General features: G+C 41.5%; 1 pseudogene; it reads left to right on the top strand.

Moving 5' to 3' along the window:
- Positions 1-576: 576 nt before the first annotated feature.
- The window catches only part of LOC111436319, a 70,796-nt pseudogene continuing 46,430 nt past the window's right edge, over positions 577-24,942 (top strand).

The raw sequence follows: 24,942 nt of genomic DNA on the forward strand, positions 1-24,942 counted from the left end.
TGCTCCTTTTTATAGTAAACTCGGATAGTTAAAGGTTTTCGGTTTCTTCTTTCTTTGTTTACAGTTCAATCAGATAATAGAGTCAAAGGTGTAGGTCAGGTAATATTGGTTCAGGAAGTAGCTCAGGTCATATCGGTCGCTTCTCTTTCATTCTCTGATTCTTCTTCTTTCTATTTCTATAATTGTAACAAAAGTATAGGTTCAGTCGCTGCAAGGAATGGACTCTGCCTTCTAACAGTGCAGTCTCACCTTTTCTTTCATCTTTCGTCTTGATCCTTATGAGTTATAAAGGTAAAGATTAATCTTTCGTCTTAGTTTACAGTTCTCGAATAAATAGGTTAAGGCAATTCAATTGTGAGACCCATAAAATCAGGTAATCTCAGCCACGAGACCAATAGGGGAAGGAGTTGACAGTTCAATCCGGTCAGGTAATATTGGTTCTGGTTCAGCAGCTCTTTTTCGGTGGATTCGATTCTTCTTTTCTTTCTTTTTTCTTTCAATATTTTGAGGTAAAAGATTACAAACTTGAAAAAGGATTGAGTTGCGTCATACAAGTGTAAACAATAATGCTTTGGTGAATCAAATACCCTAGTGTCTAATAACGAACCATTCTTCTTTCTAATATTAGTTGAGAATTTTGTGAAAGGATTCCTATCCTATACCTATAAAAGGTTGAATTAACCCCTAATTCATGTCGAGTAGACCTTGTTGTTGCGAGAATGATGAATGAATGATTTTTAGGGAGGGAAGGGCCTTATGTCACCACAAAGAGAGACTAAAGCAGCAAGTGTTGGATTCAAAGCTGGTGTTAAAGTCAAGATTCTACAGTCACTTATGATACTCCTTCATATGAAACCAAAGATACTGAGATCTTGGCTGGGAGCATTCCGAGTAACTCCTCCACCGGGAATTCCAAGGAAGCTGGGGCCGTTGTAGCTGTTGAATCTTCTATTGGTACATGGACAACTGACCGATGGGCTTACCAACTAGTCTTGATCCTTACAAAGGACGATGCTATGGAATTATAGAATCGAGCCTGTCTGTTCCTGGAGAAGAAAATCAATATATTGCTTATCTAGCTTATCCCCGTCACCCTTTTGAAGAAGGTTCTCTTACTAAGATGTTGACTTCCATTGTGGTTAATGTATTTGTATTCAAGGCTCCGCGCGCTCCACGTCTGTTTGCGAATCCCTTCCCTACCTACTGCTTATATTCAAACTTTCCAAGGCCCGCCTCCTGGTATCCAGTCCAGGTTGAAAGAGAGAAATTGCAGTGAATCAGTATGGTCGCCCTCTATTGGAATGTACTATGTAAACCTAAATAGGGATTATAAGCTAATGAGTATGGTAGAGTCGTTTATGAATGTCTACGCGGTGGACTTGATTTTACCAAAGATGATGAAAAGGTTCATTCCCAACCAACCATTTATGCGTTCTAGAGACCCTTTCCTATTTTGTGCGGAAGCCATTTATCAATCATAGGCTGAAGTGAAATGAAATCAAGGGACATTACTTTCATCCTACTATTGTGCGAGTACATGCGAAGAAATGATGAAAAGGGCTTTACTCGAGAATTGGGAGTTGTTCTTGAACGAACTGTAAACAAAGATCAAGACTCCTTATGAATGAGACAGAACTGGCTTGCTTTCACTCTTTGACTGACTCGAAGGTCAAGCTATTTGAAGAACCTTTCCCTTTGACGATATGACCTGAACTACTGAACCTATTTATTCATGATCGTTAACTGTCAGACTCTTTATTCATTAGACTGTAAAGACTATTTCTTCTTGATCTTCTCCTTCACTCCTTCTCAAACACAAGGTAAAAGAGAAAGGATGTTCGCTTCGCACCCTCACCTCTACAACAAGGTCTCATTCGTTCAGTCTCCTTAACTACTGATTGAACTCGTTCTCTCTTCTTTCCTTTACTTCTTTCACTGGAAACAAAGACTGAAGCAAGACAAGATGAAGAAAGAGAAACGAATGAACAAGGAAAGACGAAACGAAAGATGAATTATCCTACTTGAACTGTAAAGTGGCGTCTCTCCTGGACTGATTGAACAAGGTAAGTAAAGACAAACTATTTATTCATTAATTAGACTGATTGAACTCATATGAACCTATTTCTGAATGAGACGAATTGAACTGTAAAAGAGGAAGAAACCGAAAAAGAGCTACTTCACGAACCAACCTATCCTTTCTTTACAGGCAGAGGAAAGAAAAGAGAAGAGACAAGACAAGAAGAAACGAAAGAAGAATGAGAGTGAACGAACGGAACTCCGGCTCAATCACCGTACGGTTTCATTGCTTCGCTCAATCACCTATTTATTCTTTAACTGTAAACTGCTTCACCTGTCGGTTTCATTGAAGACCTCTTTATTGCTATTTCTTCTTGATCCGGAACCTGATTTCACTCCTTTACCTCTACAACTCGAGTTTCACTATCTCTTTTCTTTCGGAATCCAATGAAAGATTCATTTTCCTTAACTCCGGAACCCTTGATCTTCTCATTTCTTTCACACCAAAGTAACTAAATAGAATAGGCTGAGATTACCTATGGGTCTCACACAGCTTGCTTCGCTCCTGTCCTTCACCTGATTTCACTCTTTGACTCGACTGCCTCAAGGTAAAGCCGAAAGAAAGATGAATGAAGTAGCTCTTTGATTGAAGGAACTGTAAAAACTACTTATTCATTCTCGTTTACAGTTCTAGAATCTATTCATATTCAATCCCGAACCTTTACTCTTGAACCTTAACCGATAGAGAATGAAAGAAGAGAGAGTCAATTCCTTTCCTTGCCGCTCAATCACCTGAACCGGAACTCTTTTACTCGGGAAAGCTATTTGATTGAATTCTCCTTCCCCCTGTTGACTCTGGCAAATCGGATGTCGACGAAAAAATTGGTCGAAGGTTTCTTCGAAGGAAAAATTAGCGGAAGTAAAAGGAGAGAGAGAGAGAGATTCGCTGATAATGCTGAAGACTCGATGTTTTATTTTACATCAGTTGAATGGTTTAAATAACAAATCTAATTACAAAAATAGAAAAACCAAATATACAAAAATAGAATAAGTGGATGAAGACTTCGCCCACTTTGCCAAAACAATGGCCCCTAGAATCACGCTCCTCTATTCGCGTGAACTCATATGTTTTTAAAAACCTAACTAAATAAGGCAGAGCTTTTATGTAACAATCTCCTCCTAAAATCTGTACCTTATTATTTGAACTCCGATCTTTGAGCGTAGTTCTTCAAATTTCACCCGCGCCAGGGACTTGGTGAAAATGTCTCCAAGTTGTTCCTCTGTTCGGATGAAATCAATCTTGATGAGCCCTCGATCTGCACATTCTCGAATGTAGTGGAATCTGATTTCTATGTGCTTGCTCCGGTCGTGCAAAACTGGATTTTTGATCAGGGAGATCGTAGCTTTGTTGTCTACGTATAGCATTGGTGGATCGCTTTCTCTCCCGATGAGTTCTTTCATTAGTCGTGCAAGCCAGATCCCTTGAGTTGCTGTCATCGAAGCGGCGATGTATTCTGCTTCGCAGGAAGATAAAGCAACTACCTTCTGTTTTGTTGATTGCCAGCAGATCGCGCCGCCTGAGAGAAAGTAGATCATTTCGCTGGTGCTCTTACGATCATCAACGTCACCGGCCATGTCACTATCGCTGTAGCCGACCAGTTTGAGTTTCTCCTTTCCGCTCCCAGCGCAGTATCTTACGCCCCAGCCTCTGGTTCCGGCTACATAGCGCAGGATGCGCTTGACAGCCACTAGATGCTCCTCCCTAGGTGCTTCCATAAACCTGCTCACATATCCAACAGAATAAGCAAGATCAGGACGAGAGTTTACCAGATAGCGCAGACTCCCGACAATGCTGCGGTAATTGGTGGAGTCGACTGTCGTCGTAGTGCCGGCCTTCCTTAGTTGAAGTCGGGCCTCCATTGGCGTCCTGGTAGGATTACTGTCCACAAGCCCAGTTGTGTCCAGCAACTTCCTCGCGTATGCACTTTGGCAGATGGAGATGCCGGAAGAGTTCTGTTGCACTTCGATGCCGAGGTAGTAGCTGAGCACACCGAGATCGCTCATCTCGAAGTTTTCCGACATCTCCTTCTTGAACCTTCCGAGGACTCCCACGTCGCCTCCAGTGATTATGAGTTCGTCGACGTACACTCCCATGATCAGTTGCTTTTTGCCGTGGCCGTACGTGTACATGCCATGCTCAGAGGCACAACGTTTGAAATTCAGTGACAGTAGGGTACTGTCGAGCTTCGCGTTCCAGGCTCGTGGGGCTTGTCGAAGCCCGTAGAGTGCTTTGTGCAGGCGCAGTATCTTATTAGGGTTGTCGTTATCCAGGAAGCCAGGTGGTTGTCGAACATAGACGGTCTCCTTCAACTCTCCGTTAAGGAAAGCAGACTTTACGTCCATATGGTGAACCTCCCAAGAGTGATGTGCTGCAATTGCCAGCAAGAAACGAACGGACTCTAACCTTGCTACTGGCGCAAATACCTCTTCGAAGTCCACTCCTTGCTTCTGGACGTAGCCCTTCGCCACCAGACGAGCCTTGTGCTTCACGACTTCTCCTTTTTCGTTGCACTTCAGTTTGAAGACCCATTTGAGCCCTATGGCTCGGTGTCCCGGTGGCATATCCTCCAGACTCCACGTCTGGTTCTCAGTGATGGATGTCATCTCCTCCTGCATTGCCTTCCACTAGCACGGGTTCTTTTCTGCTTCGGCGAAGGTGTTTGGTTCATCTGCACTGACGGCATGTAGTTCGGCCACTTCCTCGAGCTCGCGCGCTGCTAGTCCAGGTGGTTCACCTCCTCCCACTAGGTCATCCATCCTCCGGTACCTAGCCTCCAGATCAGTATCGTGATCGCCATCCAGCGTCGAATCCGCAGTCCGTGGTGTTGCGAATTCCACTGGTACAGGTGGTGCACCTGCTGGCGGCGGTGACGTCTCCTGATGCTGGGCTCCTCCTTCTTCAGGCTCGGTGACGAGGTACTCCACCGTGAATTGATTTGGATTAAGGTCTGCCTCGATCACGTCATTCCACTGCCAGAAGGTGCTTTCGTCGAAGACGACGTCGCGAGACACGTGAGCTCGCCCCCTTACAGGATCATAGAGTCTGTATGCCTTGCTCCCGGGTTCGTAGCCAATGAAGACAACCTTCAACCCCCTGGGATCGAGCTTGGCGAGATGGGGACGTGTTATGATGTACTGTTGGTTTTTTGTTGTACCAGGCCTCATATGGCGTCTTCCCGTCGAGGCTTCGGGTTGGTGACCGATTGAGGAGATAGACAGCCGTCATTACTGCCTCTCCCCAGAATCTCCCAGGCATCCCGGCCGTCACCAACAATGACCTCGCTGTCCCGACAATGGTCTGATTTTGGCGCTCTACCACTCCGTTCTGTTGGGGGGAGTAGGGCGCCGTTAGGTGCCGTTGTATGCCGATCTCGTCGCAGTACTTACTGAAACTTGCCGAGGTGAATTCTCCGCCTCGGTCTGTGCGCAGCACTCGCATCTTCTTCTCACATTCGGCCTCCGCTAGCGCTTTAATGCGCTTAACCGCCTCTGCCGCCTCACTTTTCGCTTGCAGCCGAGTCAGCCACATGAAGCGGCTTTTGTCATCGACTAACAGGAGGAAGAGACTCTTACCGACTGGGGTCGCCGGCTTGATGGGCCCGCAAATATCGCCGTGTACAAGCTCCAATGGCTCATCGGCTCGGTAGGCTGTTCGAGACGGAAAGGGTGTGCGCCTCTGTTTGCCGATGAGGCACCCGTCGCACAGCTTGTTCACGCCTTTGATTTCTGGCAAGCCGTGCACCAACTCCTTCTTCTGTAGCTTTTCTAGGGCAGGAAAGTTTAAGTGTCCGTACCTTGCGTGCCACCTCCAAGATACCTCTTCGGTCTTGGCCGAGAGGCTAACGGGTTGGTCTATCTCTAACTCCAGGATGTAAAGACGGTTTGTGGTGCGCCTTGCCTGCGTGAGCAGCCGTCGTTGATTATCGCAGATTTTCAGTAGTCCGCGCTCGATGGAAATGAAGCAACCTGTCTCATCGAGTTGACCCAGGCTCACAAGGTTAGCCTTGAGGCTCAGGATGAAGTAGACGTCGGTCAGCTTGCGATGCTCGCCTCCCTTACTGACGAACAGGATGGTGCCGCGCCCTTCGATCTCGACGACGGAGCCGTCGCCGAATTTCACCGTCCCACGGATCCCCGAGTCGAGCTCGGAGAACGCAGATCTAGCCCCGGTCATATGGTTTGTTGCCCCTGTGTCAAGGATCCATTGCTGGTGCTCATGTTGCTCGTCCCCTTCGCCGATCTGAGCGAACACTCGCTCCTCCTCCAGTTGAATTGGCTCCCCAGCTGGTGCCATCTTTGCTACGCCCAACTGGAGCTCTTTCTTGGGTTCAACATCGTCGTCGGATTTTGAATCGAAATTGGGGACGCATGCAGTTACCATGAAGAGAGCTGGCTCGTCCTCCTCGGATTGAGGATCGGCCTTCTCCTTATTCCTCAGCTTGCTCCAGCAATTTCTGCTCAGGTGTCCTCTCTTCCCACAGTTCGAGCATTGGATCCTTTCTTGGGTTCAACATCGTCGTCGGATTTTGAATCGAAATTGGGGACGCATGCAGTTACCATGAAGAGAGCTGGCTCGTCCTCCTCGGATTGAGCCACATGGGCCTTTTCGGCCTTCTCCTTATTCCTCAGCTTACTCCAGCAATTTCTGCTCAGGTGTCCTCTCTTCCCACAGTTCGAGCATTGGATCGGCCTGCCAATTGGTCGACTCCTTCTTTTGATGCCCCATCTTTCCCGCGCGTGCGCCCGTGGGACATCCATGGCTTCGTACCGCCTTTGCGGCTGAAGGAGGACCCGTTGCTCTCGCCGGTGTTGTCGCGGAGCTTTAGGCGTGCAAGCCATTCCTCCTCCGTGAGGAGTAGACGGCCCTCCTTGTCAACAGCTGAAGTGATATTCTTCTTCCGCTGCTCGACGTTACGTAGTCTTCCGGTCACCTCTTCCACTGTTAGGTCGTTCACGTCAAGCAATGTCTCGATTGAAATCGCGACTTGCTCGAGGTGATCGGGAACGACCTGTTAAGAATGAGAAATAGAAATAGAATTGGGATCGAAAGTATGATCTTCAGGTTTACAGGTTTAAATAGGATACAAACTATCAACTAATACCTAAAAATAGAAAAATATATATCTAATTAAATCTGGTAAATAAATAAAATATACGGTTAATCAAATCTATACTAACAGCTTCCTAAATATCTAAGATATATTCTAACTAATTATCACGGCAAAATATCCTCTTAATACAACATCTTCTTCACGATTTCTGTCTCGCTGATGCCACCACGCTCGATGTTGGATTCCTGCACTCGCTGTACACCGACCCGACGGGATATCTAAGATATATTCTAACTAATTATCACGGCAAAATATCCTCTTAATACAACATCTTCTTCACGATTTCTGTCTCGCTGATGCCACCACGCTCGATGTTGGATTCCTGCACTCGCTGTACACCGACCCGACGGGATATCTAAGATATATTCTAACTAATTATCACGGCAAAATATCCTCTTAATACAACATCTTCTTCACGATTTCTGTCTCGCTGATGCCACCACGCTCGATGTTGGATTCCTGCACTCGCTGTACACCGACCCGACGGGATATCTAAGATATATTCTAACTAATTATCACGGCAAAATATCCTCTTAATACAACATCTTCTTCACGATTTCTGTCTCGCTGATGCCACCACGCTCGATGTTGGATTCCTGCACTCGCTGTACACCGACCCGACGGGATTTGATTCCCTCCCAGGCTGATTGTGCGGTGCGCTTGGTGGAAAGAGAAGCCAGCATCTCTAGGGGCGCACAGATCGTAATATGGCGGCGAAGAACGCCAGCCGATCCTCTCGGTACTCGATTGTTTCTCCTTCCTCTGGCTCGAGAGCGTGCCATAACCCTTGCGCCTGTAGGTTGACGCGCATCACAACAAGGCCCACTCGTTGTAGTTGGACCTTGTCAACATCGGGTACTGAACGACGGCGGTCGTTGTCTCCCTGATCACTCGCTCAACGACAACTCGACGCCCGTCATCACGGCGTCGGCCCTCTTCGTGGTGGTGACGGCGGCGTGGAGGAGTGAGCGAGCTTGCTCGAGATGGACCCCACGATGTGCTTATTTTCGCCCTTTGCATTTTCTTCTACTCGAACCTGAGACCTGTGTGTTGTTAGGTCGACACTCTAACCACTTGAGCTATTCAACTTTATTGTTGATAGGTTGGCTCTTCTGTGATGGTATACTACCGATCGCTTCAACGAGGCTCTGATACCACTTGTTGACTCTGGCAAATCGGATGTCGACGAAAAAATTGGCCGAAGGTTTCTTCGAAGAAAAATTAGCGGAAGTAAAAGGAGAGAGAGAGAGAGAGATTCGCTGATAATGCTGAAGACTCGATGTTTTATTTTACATGAGCTGAATGGTTTAAATAACAAATCTAATTACAAAAATAGAAAAACCAAATATACAAAAATAGAATAAGTGGACGAAGACTTCGCCCACCTTGCCAAAACAATAGCCCCTAGAATCACGCTCCTCCATTCGCGTGAACTCATATGTTTTTACAAACCTAACTAAATAAGGCAGAGCTTTTATTTAACACCCCCTTATACTCTATTTAGTCCCTGAGCTTATTGTAAACGAGGTCGGTCTCACTGCTCCTCTCCTTTGTCGAGTTGCTGAGCACCCTTACTCTGCCTCTGCATTTTGCTTTTTCTCTTCATCTGGTTTTCATCATTCCTCTCCAGCCTGCCTGTAAGAAAGATATTCATTCTCGTATTCCTTCAAACACAGTAAACTCCTTAACCTTTGAGGATATTCCCTATTTATTTATTCCTTTCATTGACTGAGGGTTGAACTATTCATTCTTTCTTTTCTCCCCTGTAATAAAGATTAATTAGAGAGACTGAACCTAATAGCGTTTACTGTTCTCTCAGGTATAGGCAAGACTAAAGATGCACATTCTCCTTTACAGTTCAGGGAAGTGTTGAAAGACATGAGCCAGAACTCAATCACAAGGTAGTAAGGGAAATAGGCTGTATGAGAATCAGGTAAAGCTACTGAACTAGATGAACGAACTCTTTTACCTGTAAAGACTGACTGAACGAAAGATGAATGAACCTATATTCTTCTTAAACGGATCTTTCTCCTATCGCAACTGACTCCTTCGCCTTATTTTGTCTCACAATTCCATTGCCTTCCCCGTACCCTTCTTGAACTCAGGTGGAACTATTAGAGGAGGAGGTAAAGCATATTCTTTCTTTCTCCCCTTATGAATGAGAGAGAACCAGACTATTACTTCTGACCCTGATTTCGCCTACTCTGTCTGAGTCTTCGCTCCTTATTGCTATTTCTTCTTTCTCCGTAACCTGATTTAACTACTGAACCTCTACAACTACTCTATTTCTGAATTAGACAGTAAAGACCCTTAACTTAATTCAAAAATGTTATCCTCTGTCTATTTTGAGGGCTAAAGGTAATGGCGTATTAAGTCAATCCTCTCCCTTCACCTATTTATTCTTGAACTAGGGTTTCACTAGGTAAATCTCTCTTACTCGGGTTTCACTATTCATTCTTTCTCTTNCAAGATAAATTCCCGCAGCTACCATCCCATCGTAGCAGCATGTATAAGAAATCGGGGTAGGCCCCTCACTCCATAGCATCAGGTAACCCTACATGAAGAGGAAATTGAGGAGATTTAGCAACTGCACCCGCAAGCAAATAATGGGACACAAAGTCAGAAAGAAGAAATTCCCCTCCTTATTATAAAGCAAGTTATTGACTATTATAAATCAATCCCGACCCAAAATTCTAAACTCCCTCTCTTTGTTGTCCAATAAAAACCTCAAATCAATCCCTAATAATCAACCAAAATCCTCCACGCGATTAGTTACAAATGCCTTTGGCCAAGGAAGCATTTGCCGCGGTAGGTCGAGTGAACCACCCCCCTATTAATAGATAAGAACACATTCCAAACCTCTTCCCCTTCCCTTCCCTGAAAAGAGAGAAAGACGGATCAAATTCGAACTAGTAACTAATCCCTTTACGTATTGACCAAACTCATATACGCGAGCAATCTCAAATATCCTTGATCGTGAGACATAGAATTGTCACTATAAATAAGAAGCATAATCCCAAGCAACAGTCGTGATTCATATTGAGATAATCGAAGTAAGTGGATCGATCAAGTAGCCAGCCCGCCCGCCCAACTCTAAAGAAAAAGCATGATAGTCGAAGACCATGCATATTGATGTATATAACTACTATTTATTTGATCACTAGCTAGATAGAGAAAGAGCTAAAATCCTAACTATACTAGACAATAAAATACTCGTAAAAGAGCACATACGCCGAGCGAGGTTTTTGGGTTGCGGTCGTCAAAAGTAGAATAGAAGTCCCATCCCTCCCTATTAAGATAGTAATTGGAAGTGAGATTCAAGGTATGATCTATGAATATGATTTACGTATATTCCCTAAAAAGAGTATTATTGAATAATTAGACTCAACCTCAACTATTTCATTTTGTTATGAATCATAAAAGCCAGTCTCCAAGGGGATCGAGTCAAATCAGACTGATTTGTATTCAATTGGTTATGATTACGTCCGAATCATGAACCAATTCATTTGATAACCTTATTAGTCGATGAAAGCGTAGGACTCTATGCTTCGTTAGAAAAGGGGGCGGCATGATAGCTACTTTTTTCTGTCTAAGAGGATTATTAGTTACTCGTTGGTTGGGTTGGATTTATTTGAGGCATTTACCATTAAGTGATTTATTAGAATCATTACTATTTCTTTCATGGGGTTTCTCCATTATTCAGCTATTTCGGGTATTTATGAAGAGAAAAACCATTTAAGTGTAAGCGCAATACCTGCACCAAGTACTAGTTTGACGCAAGGGTTTGCTACTGCTACTTCAGCTTCAGGGCCCACTATGAGTTCCCGCTCCCCAATCTCATTGGTTAATGATACAAGTCAGTATGATGGTATTGGGTTATGCATTTTATGTGGATCATTATTTGAAGGAAGGAGCTCTTATAGTGATTAGATTTCCAAACTCTATAAGAATTGGGTGGGGTAAAAACAATCATTTATTCAATGCCTTATTTTCCTTTGATGAGATCCAATACATGAAGGAAGAGAACATTTAAAAACCACTTCCTTTTTTTTGATACTTCTTTCTAATAATTATGATAAGTCTCAGCTGATTCAACAATTAGATCATTGGGGTTATCCATCCATTCATTAGTTGCGGGGTTCTCTCCCTTTTTATTTAAGCATAGGCATTCTTTCCCGGGCCGAATGGGCTAATGAGACATGGATGGGGATCGTATTGGAATTGGGATCCAAAAGAACCTTGGGCATTTATTACTTGGACCATATTCGCCATTTATTTACATACGCGATCAAAGGGAAGGTGTAAATTCCGCAATTGTGGCCTCTATGGGGTTTCCATTTGGATATGCTATGCTATTGGGGGGGTAATCCGGGATAGAGCTAGATAGTTATGGTTCATTTACATTAAGATCTAATCTAATTGAATGAAAGAAAGGGCTTGACGAAGAGAAGGGAGAGTGCAGATAAGAAAACTGTGTGTAAGACATCGGGAACCCCTAGATAAAAGAGCTTCGATCTTGTCAACTGACTTACTGATAGTGAGAAAACCAAATCCGGCTAAATACCAATACCTATGACAGGTAGGTAGGTATAAGGATAGAGATCGCAACAAACAACTCTACTCTAGGAGACAGACTATGAATTCTGCAAGAAAACCGTTGATACCCGGCAATGCAAGGGAAGCCATCGATAAGATACTAACTCAAAGTCGTTCATCTTTTTGGAATAGCCATTCTGCCCATTTCATCGAGATAACCAAGACGTATTCGATCATAGATAACTTGTTCCCGCCAGCCAGCCAAGAAAAAAAGAAAAGCGCAGCGCCAATAAATCCATGAGAGATTCCTTGTAAAATAGCTCCATTGAGTCCCGCTTATAGAACAAATTAATCTCATTCAACCATATGAGTGAGAGACGGAGGGAAGGAATAAGCATTCTTTAAGATGTTGAAGCTAGATAGATTATTTGACTTATGCCTATTATGATCAACCAAGGGGAAAAAGGAGAATGTGCGTGGGGGAATCCATATTGATCCGACCCAATCCATATGCTCCCATCCATTTTGAATAAGATTCCGGCTAGAAGCATACAAGTACTGTAATGTCTCCGTGGGTATAGGTAGGGTATAATCGGGGCGGGGATTTGACAGCAAAAGCAATAAGAAATCCGATATAGATAGAATATGATTTACAGTGCTATAGGATAGGATTGATTCGCCGATGTTTCCAAATTGAAAGTTGGTTGGTCATTAGAACCATAGAACCCGATACCCAGAACTCCCATTAACAAAAGTAACCTCCCTCCTTCCTGCAGTGTACAAAAGCAACTTTGTAGCTGAATACAACACACCCCTTTCTTTCTTCCCCCCATCTCTAGAAGTAGATAAACGGGAATTCATTCTATTCTAACTCCCACATGAGAAGAGTCAAAGGTCTCGAGCAGAAAATGATCCTATGTTGACCGTTAGACATTGCTAAGATTAGAAAATGGAATAATCGGGCGGGAATCTCGAGTAACTGGCCAAGCCGCTAAAGTCGTTACAGTGGTGTGATAACCCCTGTCAGTGAAATGTGTCCTATGGAAAGGAAAGTCCATTCCCAATCTCCAGTCAAAATACAAAAAAGGGATCCATTGATAATCCTCTGTCAGTTGGATTAATGGATCGGCTAATTCTAAATGATAAGAAATAGGTTCTTATCTTAGAAGGAGCTCGAGTACACAGATAGATATCGTATACTAAAGCAGCATTACTTTCTTTCCTCTATGAGGGAGGGAAACCGAAAAGGAATAACCCCGCAACTATTGGCAAAACTACAACTCTTGTTAACCAAGGAAAGAGTAGTAAAAACAAGATAGACTTGGACTAAAAAACCCCATGTTCGAAACGGATAGATATGTATATTGTCAAGAGTTTTTGTCGGTAAAAAAGAGGATGGATTCAAGGGGGCTTTTCGAGAACATATCAATAAGCTAGGCTAGCCCCCTGCTTCAAGTTCTTTCATGCCATAAGTAAAGGCGAAGACTGACTCAAGAAATCGGACAGGCGGATTCACATCTCTTCCAACCAAGACAGTCTTCTCTTCTTGGAGACGAAGCTATTTGCTTAGTTAGCTTTACATCCGCCCCAAGGTCTCATTTCTAATACATCCGTGGGGCAAGCTCGGACACATTGAGTACACCCTCCCTATACATCTTATCATAAATCTTTACTCACTCTGTGAGAACAGATAAATTGATACAACTTTCTTTTCTGTTACGAGAAGAGAAATTGACGAAACAATAGCTGGGCCAATAGCTGCTTCAGTGCAATAGCTATAACCAAAATTGAGAAAAGATTCCGGCGACTAGAGCAAATCAGAGAATGTTACGAAATGGGCGTATTAATTGCATGAAGTATAAGCTCAAGACACATAAGGGGCCTAAGCATATTTAGGCTCGTGATCAATCCTTAGATAGCGATGGAAATAGATAGACACTTAGAATAAGTACATGTTCGAGCATGATTGACCAACTCCTTATCAATTCCGATTCATTTCCATATGAAGATGAACAAAAATGTAATAGATTCCTTCCATTCAATTGGCAAAGTAGAGAATGAACAAGGGAATATATTGGTAATCGATCGAATCAAAGAATTTAGCTTTTAGACAGACAGAAAGAATCCTCAAATATAATTGAAGGGGAGGGAATGTGTGCGATAACATAGAACTATGCTATTTCTAACTAAAGATTGATTACTGGCGAGCCACGGCAATTGCGCTGGCCGATCAAAGCAGCTAGCAACTAAAAGAATGATCGAAATTAGTGAAACTGGAAGGAAGAACAAAAGATGTTTATAAATACCAATTTGTTGACTATTTCAATCTGGCTGACGAATCAGGTTTAATCTTCTAGTCCAAATAATCCCATACCATTATGTATCCACAATAGTAGTCATTAGTGAAAGAAAAAGACTTGCACAAACCAGAAAAGTCACTCCATTCCCAACGGGCCAAAGATTCAAATCTGGGGAATAGTCTGAATCCTTCATTAACATCACAGCAAATATGATGATTCAAAGATTTATAGCTCCCACGTAAATAAGGAGAAGGGAGTTGCGCGGCAGCTACAAACTGGGCGTTTGCTAAAAGATAGAATAAGAAGGTAAGGGGGCATAAAGAAGGAAGAACCAGTCCTAACGAGAAAGCAAGTCCTCACAATTGGACTAAGTCAGTCCATAAAGAAGTTCCTCGACTCGATGGTCATACAAATAGAATAGTTAGAACGAACGCCGGCCGGGAGTAAAGAAGAAGAAGAAGAATGAATAGGTGAAGGATCAGGCAAATTCATTAAAGAAAAGCCAAAGGTGTCGTATGACCGCCAATCTAAACTCTGAAGATCAAGGATATCACAAATACTGATGATGAAGACCACGAATCAAACGAAATAGTTTTGGTAGGTATTCCCGATTTTCGTCGAGACGTAATGAAAGGCTCTATGCGTTGTCAAAGACATAAAAGAGGTATTTACCAAACTTAAGCAAATGTACGTACCTTCTTATCTTTTTTTTGACAGACAAGCCAAATATCTTTTGTCTTCGGATATGGAAAATCACCGAATTGTCTATTTTGAATAATAAATACACAGTAAAAGAGTGAAATGAAAGAAAAGCGGTTAAGAAGAACCAACCAACCAAGGAGGAAGGAAGAGAAAGAAAGATGTGTATAGAAAGAGTAGAAACCCGGGATAAGGCACTACTTAGTCAAGTAATAAGAGGTTCTTTGTTAGTAACTCACTTATTGATTAGAAAATAGATTGTGATACCCTCATTGATAATAGCTATCTGTATACTATTATTTGAAGGTACTGACTAGTACAAGGATTGGCTAAATTGCAAGAAGGAAATGCATAGAAAATGCACCTATCCTATAATGGTGGGTGTGGTCAATTATCACAGCGGAATTTCCACTAAATTGGTTAAGGGTGGGTAGGTATTCAAATAAAGATCAGATTTCCTTGTTCGTGTGAAAGCGTGCGACATATATATTTAGGTTGCCTAATCAAAAAGAAAGAAAATGACTCAATCCATCCGGGTTACGGGGGCATTCTCACTATTATTTATATCCAATTAGATGGTCAAAATGATTCCCAAATAACTATATCCTCTATGGAAAGAGAGAGGAAGGAGATTGAAATCCGGAGATGCTGGCTGGCTGATAGTTCCCAAGCAGTTCCTGTTTCATAAAGAATGATGAACAAGGTGGAATATGGATTCTCGAACCTCTTATTCGTCTGGCTGTAGAAAATGATAGACAATTTCTTATGTCTCAACCCATAGGTATTTCATTAGTTCATAAGAATCCGTACCAAAGGAATGAATCAAAGATAGAAAGAAAAAGGCTATCCATCCTCCTTACAAGAAAAAGGCTATCCTAGAGAAGAGTCCCATTGCAATACATCAAAAAAGGAATGAAAATAGAACACCGGCCCAACAATCATTATGATTTGCTTGTTCCATCAAATCTCTTATCCCCTAGAGCTAGAGGTCGGTCGTAGAGAGTTCATCGTTCTCATTTCTTTCCATTCTTTCTGGCTGGGAATAGAAATGATATCCCTAGAGGATTTGACAATGCAAATCAGGGAAAAACTCATGATCCTCTTTTAGATAAAAGAAAGGAAAAAGAAATTCAAGTTCTTTACTCTGGCCCCATTATCGATTCGAAGATTGAGCTTGTATGAATCCGGTTGGTTACCATAGCAGTCGTTTTAGTTAGTATGCTATCCATATCTATCCACAATGGATAATCGGTAATGCTACATTTTTCCTATATTGGCTGCCTGCCCCTACCTTATATGGGAGATTCTGACAAAGAAATACACATATGGCACTGTCTTAGATTCTAATAGATGATTTGAATTAGATTCAATGGCGGCTCTATTCGAAATGAATCCATCAAATGTTAATTAGTAAGATTAATCATTTAGTAGTAGTAGAAAACAATAAAAAAAGGAGGCTAAGCGTATTTCAGTTTATGGTAAAAAATGCATTCCGCTCCGGTATCTCGCAAGAAAGAAGAAAAAAAGAGGATCCCTTGGCAAGTAGTCAGTTTCACCAATAAGATAAGATAGGAAGACTGACTTCCCATTTGGAATTACACACCAAATCCTACCTAGTTTTTGAGAATGAGTTGAGGGGGAGTAGCCATTCTTTCTGCGGAAGAGGTAATTCCGGTTCTCAGAACCAATGCTACGAGCGGAATACCATCAGATCCTTGTCGAGTTGATCATCTTGAGTCTTATGACTCATTTGATTGGGAAGTTACAGGTCAGGGAGAGGCAATTCATTAGCTCGTTATTTAGTCAGACTTGGTGAGATGAATCCATCAACAAAATGATTCAACAAGCTTTGGAAGGAATTACAGGGGGACCTTATGAAAAGAAATACGATCGATCGAGGACAGTCTCCGGAATGGAATGGAATGACTTTCACTATCGATTCATTAGTAGTCAAAACCCTTTGCCAACTTTGGAATTGGCGAAACAAGAACTTTATCTTAGAGTCGAAGCCCCAAAAGAGGAATTAGGTATTTTTTGATAGGGGATCAGGGGGGTTTCCTTGGGGATAGAAAATTAGCTGGGGTTGATCCATTTGTTAATTCTTACTCATCCTCAATTAGTGAAAAGAATGAAATTGGCTGATATTATGAGAATACTAACCAAGTAGCATAGATATCATTATGGGAGAAGTTGATCGTGAAAAGGATAATTGAGACATCACCAAGTCCAAGATATCCATTCTTTTTCCAGATTGGAATTATGAAAATTAGTCTGATGGTGTCCCTACCCTATTTTGACTACTGTACTGTATTGGGAATCACAATCGATCGGCTAGTATAATCAACTTTCACTTTCTCACTGCCAAGACTCGGATTTGCCTTTTGGGGGGTAGTAATCCCCTTAACTAATTACGGGGAACCTTTATGACCGCCAGGCGAGCCCAAAGCAAAGAAGAAAAAGAACGGACTAAAGCGAGGAGTTAATTGGCTGGACATACATAGTTCAGGGGAATGAATAGTGAAGAGAAGATCAAGAAAGAGAAGATCAAGAATAAAAGACCTATTTACGAGTTCCAGAAGGAAAGGGGGCGAAGGAAGCTATGAAACCGACAGGTGACGGAGTGGAGGAATGAGACCAGAAAGAATAGGCGAATGCTTGACCTGATGATCATCCTTAATACTCAATTACCTTTCCTCGATTTTAATCAAAAAAATAAGGGAGAGATAGAATGAATTTCTTTATGTTACAGTCTTAGATCAAGAATGAATAGGGTCAGGAGTGTCGGTTTCGTCTTTTAAAGCAGCTAATGAATGGACTCGACTTTTCAGGAGAAGAGGAGTGAGACTGTAAAGTGAAGGAGCCAAGCCGTGAGACCAATACAGTGAAGGATAATTAATAAGGAAGGAGTAGTGATCTTTGTCTTTTACCTTGTCTTAATAAGGAGGAAAGAAAAGAAAAGAGATAGTCTAGTGAATGAGAATCAAATGGAAGAAAAACTCCATTCAGAGAATAAGGAGAAAGAGAAGAGCTAAGATTAGATTCCTAGTTACAGTTCAAAAAGAAAGGAAGGGAATATCGTCAGTCAAGAAAAGAAAAGCAGTTAATAAGAATGAAAGGAAGAGAGAGGCAAGAACAAAGCTGTTTAGGTTTAGAGCCGAAGGAGCTTTACCGAGTGAAAGAGTGAAATCAAGGAAACTTGCCCCAAAAATAGGGGAAAGATAGAAGGAATCGAGAGGAGAAGAGAAAGAAGGAATCTTTCGGATTGACTTGATGAATAAGCAGCAGAAAGGAAAGATCAAGATCAAGAAGGAATCTTGAGGATTGACTGAGAGTGAACTCTCATTTCTTCTTCGATAGTCTTTCCTTCTACTTCTTAATTACCTCGGCCCTAAATACCGAAATTTTATACCCTAAAATAGGGGAAAGATAGAATTTCTTTTCTTTCATCTTCAGCTATTAAGGGGAAAAGGTCTTACGAACTTTTACAGTTATATTGGATAGAAAATCTTTTCTTGAAGCTCCAGCTATTAGTGAAAAAGATCTTACAAACTTTGACAGTTATATTGGATAGAATTTCTTAGCTTTCCTATGCTGCTGTTAGGGAAAAACCGATTACGAGGTTTTACAGTTATATGGGGATAGAATTGATTTTATTTTGGAAACAAACCCATCTCTTCTTTTCGTTCCTATAAAAATGGGAAATGCCCTACCTTTCTTTGGGTGCGGTTTGAACTATTGATTTACGTAATTGGAAGTAACCCATTAGGTTTACGACGAAACCTAGAAATCGATCACTGATCCAATTTGAGTACCTCCACAGGATAGACCTCAACAGAAAACAAAAGAGTAACGGGAGCAAGTGATTGAGTTCAGTAGTTCCTCATATCAAATGACTCTAGAGATATAGTAATATGGAGGATCAAACTAAATTGTTTCAAGCACCGACAGAACCGGTCCCTTGTTTCAAAGAGAGGACGACGGGTTATTCACATTTTATTTGATCGTCATAGGCGAAAGCTAAGCAGTGGTAATTCTATCTAAGGATTCCCGAGGGGCAAAATAGAGATGTCTCCTACGTTACCCGTAATATGTGGCAGTATCGACGTAATTTCATAGAGTCATTCGGTTTGAATGCTAGATGAAGAAGATAAGCCAGATGAAGGAACGGGAAGACCTAGGATGTAGAAGATCATAAGATCAGTGATTCGGCGGATTTGGATTCCTTCCTTCCTATATATATCCACTCATGTGGTACTTCATTGGACGATATATATAAGATCCATATGTATAGATATCAATCATCATTTACATCTAGAAAGCCGTATGCTTTGGAAGAAGCTTGTACAGTTTGTTTGGGAAGGGGTTTTGATTGATAAGAAGAATCTACTTCAACCGATATGCCCTGAGGTGAGGCACAGCCATACATAACGGAGAAATCACACTTGGGAAGGGGGGACAATTAGCGTCAGCAGCAGGTGCTGTAGGGAAACTGATTGCAAAAGAGGGGAAATCAGCCACATTCTAATTACCTTCTCTTCTGGGTAGGTCCGTTTGATATCCCAAAATAGCTGAGCAAGAGTCGGACAAGTGGGGAATGCTGGGGTAAACCATAAAAGTGTGGGTAGAGCCGGATCTAAATGTTGGCTAGGTAAGTTGTAGTAAGAAGAGTAGTTATGAACCCTGTAGACCAGCCCCAATTGGTAGAAAAAAACCCGCAACCCCTTGGGCCCGCACTTGGAAGAAGAAGTAGAAAAAGAGGAATAGTGAGAATTTTCTTCTTCGTCGCCTAAATAAGAGAGAAAATAGAATTAGATTCTTCGTCTTGACTTTCTTTACAAACAAAAACAAATAGGAGGGAAGCCCGCTCATTAAAAAAAAGAAATAAGCTTATATATAACCCGGATAAAAAGAAAGAATAGTAACTTGGTCCAGAGCATCTACCTAGCATTATACCCCCAATGATTGGGCATACTCTTTCTATTCATAATGGAAGGGCCCATTTGCCTATTTATATAATGGATCGCCTGGTAGGTCATAAATTGGGAGAATTTGCACCCACTCGACATTTCCGGGGGCATGTGCAAAATGATAATAGATCTCCTCGTTCATAATTCATATTATTATTATTAAGTGAATATAGATACCTTTCATTACTAAGAGGTAACCCCTATGATAAAGAAGATCAAAAAGCATCCATCTACATCAGTATACGCTTTAGGTCAACATATATGTATGTCCCCTCAGGGCGAAGAGTAATTTATCTGAATCGTGGCCGTTCCTACTGGGAAAGACTGGTAATACTCAAACTCATGCCTTATCGAGCATGTTATCTTCCTATTTTGGATTTGGTTTATTCGGCAGCAGCAGTAAAGCGTAAGTTAACACTACTGTGAAAAAATGAAAACCTCGAGCTAGAGGGCGAAGTTATCCCACGACCCACTTGTTCTATAACTATTGTATTGAAAGATAGACTTTTGTCTTTTCTTCAGCCAAGTTGAAAAGATACCAATACAACACATATTAGACTGAAACAAACCTGATAGATGGATAACGAAAGAAAAGTATCCAGCCAGATATGACGTCTTATGACATGTATAAGAATGGGTGGGGGATTATGGGACAAAAAGGAAATCCACTCGATTTTAGACTTGGTGTAACCCAAGGGCATTATTCTCTTTGGTTTGCACACCCCACAAGATTCCGAAGGTTTACAAGAAGATCAAAAAATACGAGATTGTATCCGGAATTGAGTACAAAAAAACATGACAAGAGTCTTGGGAATTGCCACGTATCTAAATGCAAAAAAGAATTGATCTTATATTCAAGTGATAATCTTTATGGGATTCCCAAAGTAATTAATAGAAGGTGTGTCTCGAAAAAGAAATAGAAGAATTACAGATGGATGAATGTACAAAAAGAATGAAATTCTGTGAACCGAGAAAACTCAACATTGCTTTTACAAGAATAGCAAACCCTTATGGACACCCTAATATTCTCGCAGAATTGATAGCCGGATACAGAATACAGTTTCATTTCGCAAAGCAATGAGAAAAGCTATTGAATGAATTAACTGAACAGGCAGGAATTCAAGTACAAATTGCCAGACCTATAGACGGAAAAGAAATGCCACGTGTCGAATGGATCAGAGAGAGAAGGAAGGGTTACTCTACAAAACATTCGAGCTCAAATTGATTGATTATTGTTGCTATCCAGTTCGAACTATCTATGGGGTATTAGGCAGCAAAATTAGGATATTTGTAGACGAGCAATAAGAAGCCCTTACTCAACTTGTGTTTACCTTTTAGCCAATGATCGACCAAGAAATGACAAAGACGAAAATTGCTATGCTTAGTGTGCGACTCGTGGGGGGTTTTAAGGTTAGGATTCAAACCAAAAATCAGGATCAGCCCATATAGAATCTAAACGAATAATTAGACTAATAACCAACTCATCCCTTCGCATTATCTGGATCTAACCAACTAGTCAAGATATGTTATATTGGTCATATCATTCTAGCAACTTCAATCCTTTTTGCATCAAAATCAATCCGGAGTTGTGAAGCAATAAAAGTATGCCCCTAAATAGAAGGGTGAAAGAAAGAGAGAAAAAGAATATGAATGATATATGATTCCATCCAATATGTAAGGTCGATGGGTCATCTCATAAAAAGTAGTGGAATAAAGCATTAAGACTGGTGGATCCATAATTAGAGAAATCCATAAAGACTGATTGATGAGAAGATTGATTGAAGAAGAAATTAGCGTTTGATTAAGGACTCCATTATAGAATAAAGACCTAACCATTAATCCAGAGGCGATGGGAACGAGGGAACCTGCGAATACATAATATTCTATTGAAAAACCAAATCCTAATAATGAATTGGGTAGGATGGCGTAAGGAACCCAAGACAGACCAATCCATTTATTATGAGAAGTCGGGTCATGGGCTGGGCTAACTAACCCGAGCGAGAACCGAAACATATATAAAAAGAGGAAATATTCATTCCCCCTCAAAGAATCCCATGATTCAATCTATTATTTCGAGTAAATACATGGACATTGTTGTGAATCCTTTCATTCGCCAGGAGCTGGATGAGAAGAAACTCTCATGTCCGGTTCCGGAGTAGAGAGAGAATTGAGAAATATAATAACCAGACATAAACGAGAACTAGAAAAGAACCAGAGTAAACACCATAGAGGCAGAATGAAAGGAATATCTTAGCCAATCCTATTAGCTTCCGTAGATACGTTATTCAAGCACTTGAACGAACGAACCCCCTTACCCTTGGATCACATCTAGACAAATCGAAGCGGGACGAAGGGCAATGACACGAAATGCAGCGGAAAACTATAGGTAGGGACGGGACGTATATTTCCAGACAAACCCGTTACACTAAGACCCACAGAAAGACGGATGGGTTCAGGGAAAGGATGGATACCCCGAATATTGGGTAGCTGTTGTGAAACCAGGTAGAATGCTTTATGAAATGAGTGGAGTAGCCGTATAGCCAGAAAAGCTATTTCAATAGCGGACGACATCAAGCCTATACGAACCTAATGCATTACTTCGGGATAGAAATGTAGAATCAAAGGAAAGCGGTCTTTGTTTGAGATGAAAACAGAAACAATGGAGGATTGATTTTCTTCGCCCTTTGCATTGAAAGAAAAGATTCCAAAATCAGATGATTCAACCTCAAACCCTTTTTAATGTAGCAGATAACAGACAGACAGTGGAGCCCGAGAATTGATGTGTATTCGAATCATAGGGGCTAGTAATCCACGATATGCTCATATTGGGGTGACGTTATTGTTGCTGTAGTCAAGAAAGATGGCCCGGCCCGGCCCAAACCTAACGAAAGAGGAAGAAGTGATCAGAGCTGTAATTGTACGTACTGAACTCAAACGAGAAACAGTATGATAATACGATATGATGACAATGCTTTGTTATTGATCAAGAAGGAAATGCAAAAGGAACTCGAATTTGTGGTGCGATTGCCCGAGAATAGAGACAGTGAAATTTCACTAAAAGAATTTCATTAGCACCTTCAGTCTTATAAGATGAGATGAGACCGTGGGTTAGTTAGAGTAGTTGAATGAAATGAATTAGTGTGTATAACGTATATACCTTTTCAAATGAATAACTATTTATGAATCATGCCAAGCCAAGCATGTTGATTAGACCACAATGAAAAGTAACCAAGAATTAGCCTTTCTCATGGGTAAGGACACTATTGCTAACAGAATAACCCCTCTCCCTACCGATCGAGCTCTTTCACTCTCCTGTATAAACACTCAAAAAAACAAGAATGATCCTATCCTCTGTCTATTTTTAGGGATCAAATTTAGTAAAGGTAATTCATAAGTCAATCCTCAAGAAGAATCAATTTGACTTAACTGTCAGGAAAGACGAAAGATTCCTTCTATCTCTCCCTTATTTTTTGGGATAAAAGAGAGTCAAGGTAATGAAACAGTCAATCCTCTCGAAGAATCAATTCGACTTAACTGTAAGGAAAGACGAAAGATTCCTTCAAAGACTCTTTCACCTCTTGGTCTCACAATTCCGTCACCTCTCCCTTTGCAATGCTGACATGAATAGAAAAGAAATGGTTCGAATACCATCTACTCACCAAAAACACTGTGAAAAGACTTTTATGAGAAGGTTTTATTGAAAATATAAGGAAACATAGGGAAAGCAACAAGGATTTTGGGGTTTGAACCCTACGACATAGAAGAGAAGGACCATAGAAAACGATTAGAAATTGAAAACGGATCAGTAGACCTAGTCTCCGAATCTATTCTAACTATCAACAAATTCCTAGACTTTTCGGCGGAATGGGCATTGTAATTCTTTCCACTTCTCGGGGTATAATGACAGACAGACCGAGAAGCTCGACTACAGGGAATCGGCAGAGACATTTTGTGTTCCATTATATTATAATTCACTAACAAAAAGAGGTGTATTTGTAATAGCACTCCCCTTATCATTAATTGAGACTTTGAACCGGGTTTCATCTGGAATGAAAGAACAAAAAAGGATTTCTGCCGATTTCATTACTGAATAACTTACCAATGGTATCTTTGGGGTTTGTTTAGATAATGAGTGAGGAACCCATTCTAGGTTACGTTTCAGGAAGGATTCGACATAGTTTGATACATATACAAGGTCATATAGAGTCAAAGTTGGAGTAAGTCAGTAGGGTGTTAGGATTCAACCAGAACCAGAGGGCGTATAATTTATAGACTACAAAGATTCGAATGATTAGGTGAAGTAAGTATTTGACTTGCAATATTCTTTTTTGCGGGGATACTCAAGCAAGTATTTTCTTAAGGGGATTCGGAATAAGGAATGACAAGTAAGGGCCTCCATTCGGCTAATTTGTTTCAATCCGAGACATAACCAAAGACAAGGAGAATCTTTATCAAAAAGGACCCCTAAAGTAAAGCCCACCCACGATATACACATAAAAAGAAATGAAAGGATCCAGTTTGACATGAAATGGGTATATCCATATATCTCTCACTTCAATCAATTTATGAGATGAGAAAGGCAAAACCCATAGCAAGAATCGGTTCACGGAGAAATGGACGTATTAGCTCACGGACAAAGTACGCGTAAAATACCAAAGGGAAAGGGCCTTATTCATCTTCAAGCAAGTTTAAACAATACAATTGTGACTGTTACAGATGTACGGGGGCGGGGAATTCCTTGGTCCTACGCTGGTACTTGTGGATTCAAAGGGCCAAGACAAGAAGAGGGACGCCAATTGCTACTCAAACCACAGCTGGAAATGCTAGTCGGGCAGGAGCAGATCAAGGTATGCAACGAGCAAAAGTCATGATAAAAGGCCCTGGTCTCGGAAGAGATGCAGCGTTAAGAGCTATTCGTAGAAAAGCGGTATACTATTGAGTTTCATACGCGATGTAACGTAACCCCTCCCTCATTGAAGAGAAGTTGAAAGAAAAAGAAAGAATTCAATGATTTGATAAAAAAGGATTACTATGGTTCGAGAGAAAATCAGAGGAGTATCGACTCGGACACTAAAGTGGAAGTGTGTTGAATCAAGAGCAGACAGTAAGCGTCTTGATTATGGAGGCTTTATTCTGTCTCCACTTATTAAGGAAGGGGCAAGCGAATACTATGGGCATTGCGATGCGAAAAGCTTTGCTTGGAGAAATAGAGGGTAGGGTATCCAAATCAGAAAAAATCCCACATTCAGACTC

Source organism: Cucurbita moschata, unplaced genomic scaffold (genome assembly GCF_002738365.1).
Source record: "Cucurbita moschata cultivar Rifu unplaced genomic scaffold, Cmos_1.0 Cmo_Scf00053, whole genome shotgun sequence".
Taxonomy (NCBI): domain Eukaryota; kingdom Viridiplantae; phylum Streptophyta; class Magnoliopsida; order Cucurbitales; family Cucurbitaceae; genus Cucurbita; species Cucurbita moschata.